This window comes from Anomaloglossus baeobatrachus, chromosome 2 (genome assembly GCF_048569485.1).
Source record: "Anomaloglossus baeobatrachus isolate aAnoBae1 chromosome 2, aAnoBae1.hap1, whole genome shotgun sequence".
In the NCBI taxonomy this organism is placed as follows: Eukaryota; Metazoa; Chordata; class Amphibia; order Anura; family Aromobatidae; genus Anomaloglossus; species Anomaloglossus baeobatrachus.
Window position 1 is genome coordinate 596,048,781 of NC_134354.1, and position 13,595 is coordinate 596,062,375.

Here is a 13,595-nt window from a genome sequence, read left to right on the forward strand (position 1 = left end):
GCAGTTTGGCAAGTTTCTTGGCTGAGGGACCACTATCTGTCAGCAGGATGATGCTGTTTCTCTTTTCTTAGGAAATCTTCTTTCATGATTTCAACCGGTGACCTTTCACTCGGGAATCAACCTAATAAAACACTGAGCTAATATGAAATGTGAAAACAGGTTTTAATTTGTAGTATACAGGAATAAACATATTTTTCTACCACTAGGAGCAAAACAGTAACAATGCAGTGACATGACAAGAATCTGCATAACTAGTCATATGCTAAATAATTGCAATCAAATTTATGTATGAGATAGGCAAGATGATTGTCTATACAATTAATGTATCACATTTGAAATTATAGTGGATGGGGAAATATGAAGCCTGAATGTCAAAAGTTAAAAACATTATTGCCTTTTGCTCATCAGTGTAAAGACACTGCTCCCACTATGTTTTTCTGTAGGCACCATGTATTTTTCTTTGTACTCCTCTTTGTGCCACAATACAATTTTTAAGTCTTCAGTTACAAAAACATTGATTATTGATCATTGAAAACATCTCATCACTGCAGAGTATTGAGTCCCAGTAGTCTTCATATTTTTCAACAATGTGCCCTGTCAAATTGCAGCCACTTTATTGTGCATGAGCTTTAGAAGGGGTTTTCCTGATGCATCACATCGAAGCATGACATTTAGCTTTCCCACCACCCTAGTTCCCATTTTGGTCTTCCACACAGCTCTCTCTGGCGTTTTGTGTACTTCTCCATTGCATGTAATGTTCTCTTCTTCCATATTCACTCTACAAATGGGCTTCAATGGTGAGTAGGCCTGTGGCTTATGTTGCCCTACATGTTGAGTGAGCCTCAGGCGATATACATCCTGACTTTGCAACACCATGGTACAGAGAAAATACAGAAAAAGGACATTGCGTGTCATGTAAAAATACAGTAAAGGCTAGAGAGAGCTATGTATAGGGTCAGATGTGAATCCATGGTGGTAGTACAGATGAGCAAGGTGAGCATTATTTTTTAATTCTTTACACCCATTGTTTATAAAGCTCTGGTTCAAAGAGAGACCATAGAGCATAATAAGGCACATTTGAATTTCAATAGAATTGTTTGTCTATATCCCCTCATAAAGTCCTCTTCTGCATGAAGGACTTTATGGGAGGTATCAGGAACAGGTGAGCAGTTTGATGAGTATTATTATTATTATTATTATTTTTTTTCCCCATTAGTGTACAAATCAGCAAAATGTTGCCTGCCATTTTACTTGATTAACACGAAGAGAATCACGAAAAATTGGGATTTAGTTTTGTAAAATATGAGTTGAATACTAATATATTATGAAAATGTTTTATATAATTAAACATACAGTATATTACAACCCTCCGGGGACCAGAAATAACATTCATGTTTGTGTATATATATATATATATATATATATATATATATATATATATATATATATATACAGTTATATGAAAAAGTTTGGGCACCCCTATTAATGTTAACCTTTTTTCTTTATAACAATTTGGGTTTTTGCAACAGCTATTTCAGTTTCATATATCTAATAACTGATGGACTCAGTAATATTTCTGGATTGAAATTAGGTTTATTGTACTAACAGAAAATGTGCAATCTGCATTTAAACAAAATTTGACCAGTGCAATAATATGGGCACCTCAACATAAAAGTGACATTAATATTTTGTAGATCCTCCTTTTGCAAAAATAACAGCCTCTAGTCACTTACTGTAGCTTTTAATGAGTTCCTGGATCCTGGATGAAGATATATTTGACCATTTCTGTTTACAAAACAATTCCAGTTCAGTTAAGTTTGATGGTCGCCGAGCATGGACAGCACGCTTCAAATCATTCCACAGATGTTCAATGATACTCAGGTCTGGGGACTGGGATGGCCATTCCAGAACATTGTAATTGTTCCTCTGAATGAATGCCTGAGTAGATTTGGAGCGGTGTTTTGGATCATTGTCTTGCTGAAATATCCATCCCCTGCGTAACTTCAACTTCATCACTGATTCTTGCACATTATTGTCAAGAATCTGCTGATACTGAGTTGAATCCATGCGACCCTCAACTTTAACAAGATTCCCGGTGCCGGCATTGGCCACACAGCCCCAAAGCATGATGGAACCTCCACCAAATTTTACGGTGGGTAGCAAGTGCTTTTCTTGGAATGCCGTGTTTTTTTGCCTCCATGCATAACGCCTTTTAGTATGACCAAACAACTCAATCTTTGTTTCATCAATACACAGGACCTTCTTCCAAAATGTAACTGGCTTGTCCAAATGTGCTTTTGCATACCTCAGGCGACTCTGTTTGTGGTGTGCTTGCAGAAACGGCTTCTTTTGCATCACTCTCCCATACAGCTTCTCCTTGTGCAAAGTGCGCTGTACTGTTGACTGATGCACATTGACACCATCTGCAGCAAGATGATGCTGCAGGTCTTCGGAGGTGGTCTGTGGATTGTCCTTGACTGTTCTCACCATTCTTCTTCTCTGCCTTTCTGATATTTTTCTTGGCCTGCCACTTCTGGGCTTAACAAGAACTGTACCTGTGTTCTTTCATTTCCTTACTATGTTCCTCACAGTGGAAACTGACAGTTTAAATCTCTGAGACAACTTTTTGTATCCTTCCCCTGAACAACTATGTTGAATAATCTTTGTTTTCAGATCATTTGAGAGTTGTTTTGAGAAGCCCATGATGCCACTCTTCATAGGAGATTTAAATAAGAGAACAACTTGCAAGTGGCCACTTTAAATACCTTTTCTCATGATTGGATACACCTGTCTATGAAGTTCAAAGCTCAATGAGGTTATAAAACCAATTTAGTGCTTTAGTAAGTCAGTAAAAGTAGATAGGAGTGTTCAAATCAAGAAATTGATAAGGGTGCCCATACGTTTGCACCGGTCAAATTTTGTTTAAATGCGAATTGCACATTTTCTGTTAGTACAATAAACCTCATTTCAATCCAGAAATATTACTCAGTCCATCAGTTATTAGATATATGAAACTGAAATAGCTGTTGCAAAAACTCAAATTGTTATAAAGAAAAAAAGTTAACATTAATAGGGGTGCCCAAACTTTTTCATATGACTGTATATACTAGCCGTAGCACCCGGCGTTGCCCAGGATAATAACTGTCTCTCTGTTTTTCTCCCAGTCTCCAGCTTTCTCCCTTTCTGTCTGTCTCTCTCTATCTGTATCTCTCTCTGTCTGTCTTGTTCCCTGTCTGTCTCTCTATGTCTTTCCTTGTCTGTCTCTCTCTCTCTGTGTGTCTGCCTGTCTGTCTCTCTCTCTGTATATCTCTTTCCCTGTCTGTCTCTTTGTCTGTGTCTATGTCTGTCCATTTCTTTGTCTATCTGTCTCTGCCTGTCTCTCTGTATCTTTCCCTATCTGTCTCTTTCTATCTGTGTCTGTCTGTCTCTCTGTATCTCTTTGTCTGTCTCTTTCCTTGTCTGTCTGTCTCTCTTTCCCTGTCCTTGTCTGTCTCCCTGTCTCTTTCCCTGTCTGTCTCTCTATCTCTTTAAGTGTCTGTCTCTCTATCTCTTAACCTGTCTGTCTGTTTCCCTGCCTGTCTCTTTCCCTGTCTGTCTTTTTCCCTGTCTGTCTTTTTGCTTGTGTCTGTCTTTTTGTCTGTCTGTCTTTGTCTCTTTGTCTGTCTGTCTCTTTGTCTGTCCCAATCTGTCTGTTTCTTTGCCTGTCTGTCTCTTTCCTTGTCTGTCTCTTCCCTGTCTGTCTGTCTCTTTCCCTGACTTTTTCTTTCTGTGTCTATCTGTCTTTTTCCCTGTCTCTCTCTTTTCCTGAGTGTCTCTTTGTCTGTCTGTCTTTCTATTTCCCTGTCTCTTTCCCTGTCTATTTCCCTGTCTTTTTCCCTGTCTGTCTCTGTCTGTCTCTTTCCCTGGCTGCATTGTGACACGTCAACATTCCATTTAAGGGCGTGGCTGGGCATTCTTCTGAAGTTGTGGTTGCACTGTAACTCCCAGCTCCATTGACTTTAATGGAGGCAGGCTTTTTGGCGAATAACTGTAAAGCGCAAGATTACAATTTCCCCTCAAAACATAGTGTCTATGATGTTACCTGAGCCAAATGGAGTGTCTGTGCAAAATTTCGTAATTGTGCATGCGACGGTGCGAATTCCTTTAGCGGATATACATACATACATACATACATACACTGAGCTATATATATATATATATATATATATATATATATATATATATATACGGCTTGGGCAAGTAATATGTTGGAATTTGGTAAAGATGATGCCACTAGTTGGGGCTACCATACATCTCTTCTTCTTTCCCAAATTATAATACATTACTTGGCCTGTAGTAATGAAAGGAAATGTTTGCTTGAATGTAAAATAAACCCTCTAAACGTAAAATTTAGAGACATGTGATCAATTGTAAATATATTAAACGACTGCATTCTTGTAAATGAATTTCATTGTTTAAATCAGTTCCGTATGTAAATGGGTAGCATGGAAACAGGATGTGTGCATGATGTCAGCAGTCCCTAGCGGCCCAATTGTATCCAACAATCAGGTATATAAAAACTGATCTTTTAATAGAGCTGATAAAGTTTCAGAAAAATTTGATAGCATTAGCAGCCGTCAAAGTGATAGCATCAGGTTCCAACTTGTAGTGTTAGGTCAACATGTACCACGGCCATTATAGGAGAAAGGTTCAGGGAAAGTTCAATTCTATTGTTTTACCATGGTTACAAAACATAAAATGAGAGAAATCCTGCATTTGTAACATATTGCTGCCTCTGGGCCCTGGAGGTTGTAAGTATTTTTTTTTTCTTCCTTAAATTGAAGACAGTAATACAAACCTTGTGATTATCTTTAGTGTAAACAAAGGAATATCCTCTGATCACTTCTAAAGTAAAACACAGATGTTTTTGGTTGACTGTTGATGTCATTAAGCTAAATGTTTATCTTTTATGTATTTGATCCTGTAAGCTTTTGGGGATCCAATTTGTTACTAAGTCAATAGAAAAAAATAACTTTATGCAAACACTAATTGTTTTCAGTTTGAACTTAAGATTGTATTCCTGGAAAGGAAACCCAGAATTCCTCAGGAGTTACATTTGTAACTACATCATATTTTTGAGATGTAAAAAGTGTTAATTGCTTAATAAGATGCCAGTCAGTAAAGCCTGCTTTACACGTTGCAATTTTGCATACAATATCGTATGCGATTTGCAACGCCCCCATCATATGTGCGGCACGTTCAATTTGTTGAATGCGCCGCACAAATGATTAACCCCCGTCACACGTACTTACCCGTCTTTACGACCTCAATGTGGGCGGCGAACGCCCACTTCCTGGAGTGGGAGGGACGTTTGGCGTCACATCGACGTCACGCGGCAGCCGGCCAATAGAAGCGGAGGGGCGGAGATGAGCGGGATGTAAACATCCCGCCCACCACCCTCCTTCAGCATTGTCGGCGAGAGCCACGGACGGAGGTAAGCTGTCATTCAATGTTCCTGGGGGTGTCACACACTGCGATGTATGCTGCCTCGGGAACATTGAACAACCACACGTTCAGTCTTTGAGGAACGAACGACGTGCATGCGATGAATGGATTTTCGTTCAATCGCAATTGCACGGAGGTTTTACCTGCTACAATCATACGTATGATGCCGGATGTGTGTCACTTACGACGTGACCCTGCCGACACATCGTAAGATTTATTGTAGCATGTAAAGCAGCCTTAACAAATGCAGATTGTAAGATTTCATTAGTCTGCATGATGGCATGTAGTCAGAAACATTACTGTATCTTATGCCTTACTATATTATAAGCAAGTGCACATTTCAGAGGAAACCTGTCAGGAGGATCAACACTCCATAAAAACTACACGAGCATGCAAGTGATAGAAAATGAATAAATTGACACCTTGATATCTGCGATCTGATGTTTTATTCCAGAGAAATTCACTTTTTTAATATATGTAAATGAGTTGTTGGGATCTATGGACCAAACATAGATCTCCCTGTTGGACAGTATGTATGTTCAGAACAATGAGGTTGCTGACAACAGTGGACAATAAAGGCCACGTCTCACTAAGCGGCATCGCTAGCGACATCACTGCTGAGTCACGGTTTTTGGGACGCAACAGCGATCTTGCTAGCGATGTTGCTGTGTGTGACATCCAGCAACAACCTGGCCCCTGCTTTGAGGTCGCCGGTCGTTGCTAAATGTCTTGGACCATTTTTTGGTTGTTGCTCTCCCGCTGTGAAGCACACATCGCTGTGTTTGACAGCGAGAGAGCAACAATCTGAATGTGCAGGAAGCAGGGAGCCGGCTTCTGCTGATGCTGGTAACCAAGGTACACATCGGGTAACCAAGCAAAGCGCTTTGCTTGGTTACCCGATATTTACCTTAGTTACCAGTGTCCGCAGCTTCTAGAAGCCGGCTCCTTGCTCCCTGCACACATAGCCAAGGTACACATCGGGTAACTATAAGCAAAGCGCTTTGCTTAGTAACCCGATGTGTACCATGGTTATGAAGCACAGCGTCGTTACACGGTTCGCTGATGGCTGGTTGACAAAAAAAGTGGAATCAAGCACAATCAAAAAGTGTTATCTTATGTTACAAAGGATACCGCTGAGAACATCATCTTGCCATAAAAAACAAGCCACCATACAGCTCCATCAGGGAGAAAATGAAAAGCTATAGATCTCAGAATACAGCTATGCAATACATATATGTTTTTGTATACATTTTTTGATAGTGGAAAAGTAGCAAAGCATAAAAATAACAGTATAAATGAGGTATCTCTCATATTTACCCAAAGAATTAAGCTGTCTTATCAATTTTATGACATGATCAGCAATGTAAAAGTAAATTAATAAATAAAAATAATTCATGACTTGCTGTTTCTTCTATACTAGAAGATGGCCCGATTCTAACCATCAGGTATTCTAGAATTTATTGTGTAGTTAATGTATGATTTTTGTTATATATATATAGATGTTGTTGTGTGTAGTTTCCAAGTGTTTGTGTAGGGCGCTGTAAATGTTCTGGGTGTTGTCTGGGTGTGGGGGTGTGTGAGAGCGGTGTTGTTTGTGTGTTGCGTTGTGTGTCTTGCGTTGTTTGTGGAGCGCTGTGTGTTTGCAGCGTTGTGTGTGTAGGTGCTGTGTGTGTTGTGCGGTTTGTTTGGGGGTGTTTGTGTGTGGTGCGTGTGTGTGTTTTGGGGCAGTTGTATGTTTTGTTCAGTGTGTGTGTGCTGGAGGAGTAGTCCTGGGGAGAGAGGAGTATAATAGGAGTAGTAGTCCTGGGGGGAGAGGAGTCTAATAGGAGGAGTAGTCCTGGGTGGAGAGGAGTATAATAGGAGAAGTAGTCCTGGGGGGGTGAGGAGTATAATAGGAGTAGTAGTACTGGGGGAAGAGGAGTATAATAGAAGGAGTAGTCCTAAGGAGAGAGTAGTATAATAGGAGTAGTAGTCCTTGGGTGAGAGGAGGATAATAGGAGGAGTAGTCCTGGGGGTTGAGGAGTATAATAGGAGAAGTAGTCCTGGGGGGTGAGGAGTATAATAGGAGGAGTAGTCCTGGGGGGAGAGGAGGATAATAGGAGGAGTAGTCCTGGCGGGAGAGGAGGATAATAGGAGTAGTAGTCATGGGGGGAGAGGAGGATAATAGGAGGAGTAGTCCTGGGGGGAGAGGAGTATAATAGGAGGAGTAGTCCTAGGGGAGAGGAGTATAATAGGAGGAGTAGTCCTGGGGAAAGAGGAGTATAATAGGAGGAGTAGTCCTGGGGGGAGAGGGGGATAATAAAAGGAGTAGTCCTGGGGAGAGCGAAGGATAATAGGAGGAGTAGTCCTGGGGGGAGAGGAGTCTCTTTTAGGAGGAGTAGTCCTGGGGGGAGAGGAGTCTAATAGAAGGAGTAGTCCTGGGGAGAGAGGAGTATAATAGGAGGAGTAGTCCTGGGGGGAGAAGAGGATAATAGGAGGAGTAGTCCTGGGGAGAGAGGAGGATAATAGGGGGAGTAGTCCTGGGGGGTGAAGAGTATAATAGGAGGAGTAGTCCTGGGGGAGAGGATTCTATTAGGAGGAGGAGTCCTGGAGGGAGATGATTCTAATAGGAGGAGTAGTCATGGGGGGAGGAGTCTAATAGGAGGAGTAGTTCTGGGGGGAGGAGTCTAATAGGAGTAGTCATCCGGGGGGAGGAGTCTAATAAAAGGAGTAGTCCTGGTGGGAGAGGAGTCTAATAGGTGGAGTAGCCCTGGGGGGAGAGGAGTCTAATAGGAGGAGTAGTCCTGGGGGGAGGTGTCTAATAGGTGGAGTAGTCCTGGGGGGAGGTGTCTAATAGGTGTAGTAGTCCTAGGGGGAGGTGTCTAATAGGTGGAGTAGTCCTGGGTGAGGTGTCTAATAGGAGGAGTATTCCGGGGGGAGGAGTCTAATAGGAGGAGTAGCCCTGGTGGGAGAGGAGTCTAATAGGAGGAGTAGCCCTGAGGGGAGAGGAGTCTAATAGGAGGAGTAGTCCTGGGGGGGAGGTGTCTAATAGGTGTAGTAGTTCTGGGGGGAGGTGTCTAATAGGTGGAGTAGTCTTGGGGGAGGTGTCTAATAGATGGAGTAGTCCTGGGGGAGGTGTTTAATAGGTGGCGTAGTCCTGGGGGGAGGTGTATAGGTGCCCAATGTGAGCAGGGGGTGTGGCCGACTGGGCAAAGTGTGCGGGGGGCGAGGCTGAGCAGGCACAATGTGCGGGGGGCGTGGCCAGGCCGAGCCTAGCGGACAAAGTGTGAAGGGGCGGGGCCAGGCCGAGTCGAGCGGTCAATGCGACGGTTGTCACTGTAATGACATTATATTGGAGCAAGACAAACAGACAGAATAAGGCAATTATATATATAGATTTTGCCTCACATAAAGCGGAATAGATAGCAATCAAAAAATATTATGTGGCCCAAAATGGTACCAATAAAAACTCCAACTCCACTCGCAAACAACAAGCTCTCACTTGACTGTCAGCAGAAAAATAAAAAAAAACTATACCCTTCAAAATTTATTGATGTAAAAAACCCTTTATTTTGTAAAAGAAAAAAAAAACACATTTTTTAATGTGATAGTAGCCAAACTTAAGACAAGCTACTGTATGTGCTCCAGAAGTCAAATGGCGCTCCTCGAGCCCTGCCGTGTGCCCAAATGGAACTGTACAGTCACATGTGGGGTATTGCCACATTCAGGAGAAATTGTGTAACATGTTATAGGGCCTTCAACTTGTGAAAATTGAAAATTTGTGGTTAAAACATTTTAGTGGTAAAAATGAAATTATTTTTTCTTCACTGCCCAATAGTCTAAAATTAGTATGGCGTGGATATGTTGACTGCAACCCTTAATGAAATCATTAAGGGTTGCAGTTTGTTAAATGGGGTCACTTATGGGGAAGTTCTGCTGTTCTGGCACCTCAGGGGCTCTGCCAATGTAACATGGCACCCCCAAACCATTCCAGCACATTCTAAAGTTCATTATGGCATGCTTTCCCTTCTCACCTTTGCACTGTACCTCAAACACAGTTCCCAATTACATGGAAGGTATTGGTGCACTCAGGAAAAATTATATAACAAACTGTGTTGTCCAATTTTTTCTTATTAGCCCTTTTAAAAATGAAAAACTTAGGACTAAAATAACATTTTATTGAAAAAAATGTAATTATTGTTTATTTATCACCTAGTGGTATAAAATTATGGTAGTCACCTATGATGTCAATATGCTCAATGCACCCTTAGATGAATTCATTGAGGAATGTTCTTTTTAAAATACGGTCACTTATAGGGGGGGGGTCTACTTTTCTGGCATCTCAGGGGTACTGCCAATGTGAAAAGGCATCCCTCTAGCAGTTCATCTAAATTTGAACTCCAATATGATGTTCCTTCCCATCAGAGCTTTTCTTCTGTTACCCTGGTGATACTAAAAAAAAATGGGGTTAAAACAGCATTTTTATGGTAAAAATGTATTTTTCTTTTTTCACAGCTTAATGTTATAAAATTCTGTAAAGTGTGTATGGATTCAAGGTGCTCACCACACATCTAGATTAATTCCACTTGGCAGAGTTGCGAGGCTGGGTAGTAGCGAGGGGAGAGGTGGATTAAGCGGGCCGCAGAGTTTAGGATAGATTGGAGGGGTGCAAGAGTGTTGGAAGGGAGGCCAGAGAGCAGGAGGTTGCAGTAGTCAAGGCAGGAGATGATGAGGGCATGCACTAATGTTTTTGCTGATTCTTGGTTAAGGAAAGCACGGATGCAGGAGATATTTTTGAGTTGTAATCGGCATGAGTTGAAGAGGGCTTGGATGTGTGGCTTGAAGGATAGAGCAGAGTCGAGGGTTACTCCAAGGCAACGAGCTTGTGAGACTGGGGAGAGTGAGCAACCATTGAGTTTGATGGAAAGGCTTGTTGGAGGAGATGAGTGAGGAGGAGGAAAGACAATAAACTCTGTTTTTTCCATGTTAAGTTTTAGGAATCTCGCAGAGAAGAAGGATGAAGTAGCAGACAGACATTGTGGGATTTTAGTTAGTAGAGAGGTAATGTCAGGTCCAGAGAGGTAGATCTGTGTGTCATCGGCATAGAGATGATACTGGAAGCCGTGGGACTCTATGAGCTGTCCCAGGCCGAAGGTGTAGATGGAGAACAGCAGGGGTCCAAGAACTGAGCCTTGGGGGACACAGACAGATAGGGGCCGAGATGAGGAAGTGGTGTGAGAATGGGAGACGCTAAAAGTTCGGTCAGTTCTGCAACCTTTGGTTCTGCAAATTTCAGGCAATTTTACGGTCCAAAAGTCAAATAGCGCGCCCTCTCTTCCGAGCCCTGCCATGTGCCCAAACAGTAGTTTTCCACCACATATGGGCTATCAACATACTCAGGAGAAATTGGTCAACAAATTATATGGTCCATTTTCTCCTGTTACCCTTGTGAAAATGCAAAAGTTGGGGCTAAAGTAACATTTTTGTGGAAAAAAAAGTACAAGTTTAATTTTTTCTTTCCACATTTCTATATTTCATGTGAAGCACCTCAAGGGTTAATAAACTTCTTGGATGTGGTTTTGAGCAGTTTGAGGGGTGCAACTTTTAGAATGTTGTCACTTCTGGGTATGTTCGTTCTGTTATATAAGTCTCTCAAAGTCACTTCAAATGTGATGTGGTCCTACAAAAATGTTTTTCTAAATTTTGTTGGAAAAATGACAAATGGCTGGTAAAGTTTTAACCCTTTTAAAGGAATCATGTCTGGTCCCTTATGTCATCCAAGCTAGCGGTATTCACATTTGTACGTCAACATTCCCTTCCTAACCAGCCCTGTATAACATCATTCTCTAAAAATGGTGTGTAGTAAAAGCTTTTATTACCTATCTTGTATGCAAAATAGGGCCTTGACTAGTTGAAGGGGTGTTGTTTTCACAGACTAGTCGTCCCTCTTTCCATGATATCACGCCCCTGTGTGTGTGATGAAATGATTTCCACAAACTGGTATTGTAGCTCCTGGAAATCTTTCACATGTTCACTGCTCATTTCAGGAGTGTCAATGTGCCTGTGAAGCTGGGTGAATGTCTCAGCTTCAGAGAGGTGCAGTGCACCTTTCTGCAGCCGGGACATATACACCCAGCATGAAAGGCACTTTAACAGTGCTAAAATTAACGAGTTAGGGTGACACCCACTCCTAGAAATCGTGTTATCACACCCACAATGTGATAACATGGAAAGAGGGCTGACTAGTCTGAGGAACTAATGCATCTTCGACTAGTCAAAGACCTAATTTGCCTACGAAAATTGGAGATAATACATGCTTTTTTCCCATATTAATTTTAGAGAAAGTTGTTATACAGGGCTAGTTAGGGATGGAATTTTGATGTGTAAATGTGAATGTTGCTGGTTTGGATGGCATAAGGGACCTGTCAGGTTCCCTTCACTTTCTTAACAAAAAAAAAAATATTTTTAAAAAATGTTGTTGATGTAAAGTAGATATGTGGTAAATGTTATTTATTAGCTATTTTGTGTGACATAACTCTCTGGTTCAAGGGCATAAAAAATTAAAGTTTGAAAATTGCATTATTTCTGATATTTTCAAAAGGAAACGCAAAATAAATATATTAAATTTTCCACTATCATGAAGTACAATGTGTCATGAAAAAATAATCTCAGAATCACTGGGACTCGATGAAGCGTTCTAAAGTTATTACATCATAAAATTACACTGGTCAGGAAGGTAAAAAAAAGACCTGGTGGTGAAAGGGTTAAAATGGAGGCATTCTTGTTTTTTTAATGCATTAGTATGAAATTAATCTGAATATAGTGGCGTATTCTACCACATGTTGAATTTAGGGGGTAACCTTCCCTAGATGCACTATTAATGCTGGTGGATTGTAACATAATACATGGACATGGATGGATTCCTAGTTATGCCGTGTTCATCAGCCGCAATTCTTACTTTCCAGAATTACTATTATTCAATGCAGTGGCAAGGTTAATCGTAATGAATATAAACATTAATAAAATGAGTTACAAGTGTGTGGTAATGTTTTCCTTGCAGTTGCTTATGTATGATGGAATTGATGTATTTCTCATGCTTCACATTCCAGAGCACTGACAATATGTGCTACAAAGGGATACGGCACAGACTAAACTGAGACGGGTGATTTGTAAAATATGCCTTCAACTCCTTACGGCTCTAATTTATAATAGGCATTCCTATTGTACTCTCAGATTCCGCTATCACATTTTCTTTTGCATTATTGGAGTATAACAGCTACATAAATGATCTATAATTTGTATAATAGTAAAATATAATATGTGTGCTTAATGTTAATATGTGCTAAGAAGTAACACATGCCAGTGCAAAATTGGCTAAGGTTATACAAATGTAGGCATATGTTCCAATACTGCGTCTTGTATCATGTTGTTCCTTTGTTACTTCGTCCTTTGAATACACCGTACAGAATAAAGCAATGATAATAAAAAAGCATAATAACGTCTTCCCACTCCAATGTTGGGGGAAGGGGGAGAAGGAGTTAAACCATAACTTGACTAATCTTTAAATGACAAAAAATAAAGAAATTGTAAGACCTTTTCACACGTTAGATATGTATTGTCATTTATCATCTAGATATCAGGCTAGCAGTGCGAAGTAATAAAACATATCATCGAAAAATGTGCTATAGGTCTGAATCACTCTTTCATTCCACCTCCCAGCTAACTGTAGTATTAAATCAAACAAGCAGAACATTTCCTAAGGCAGCCATTGCCTTTTAATTTCCTGAAGAACCTTAAAATATCATTCATTACAAGTACTACACATATTTGGTTTTTAAAAGTCTCATAAATCAATAGCAGGCTGACTGTAATAATTATTACAAGTTAGTGCATAATTTTCATGCTGAAGGCTGCATGCAGAACTTTAGCATATGCAAACGAGGCAATTCAAACTGTGTATAGATATTAATATGAAGAAGCAGGTAACGAGGTACAGGCTATGAATTATGCATCAAGAGCGGCTGATCTTCAATGAGGAAAATGAATTCAGCATGTAATCTAATTAGTGATGGAAGTCTATTACATCTAACTGCAAAAGCAACCGTCCTTGAAACAAATTTATTTACAGTCCA

At 40.6% G+C, this 13,595-nt stretch overlaps 1 protein-coding gene across 9 annotated transcripts in view; it reads left to right on the forward strand.

Moving 5' to 3' along the window:
* DACH1 (dachshund family transcription factor 1) overlaps positions 1 to 13,595 on the forward strand; it is a 509,086-nt gene that overhangs the window by 198,407 nt on the left and 297,084 nt on the right. The window lies entirely within an intron of this gene.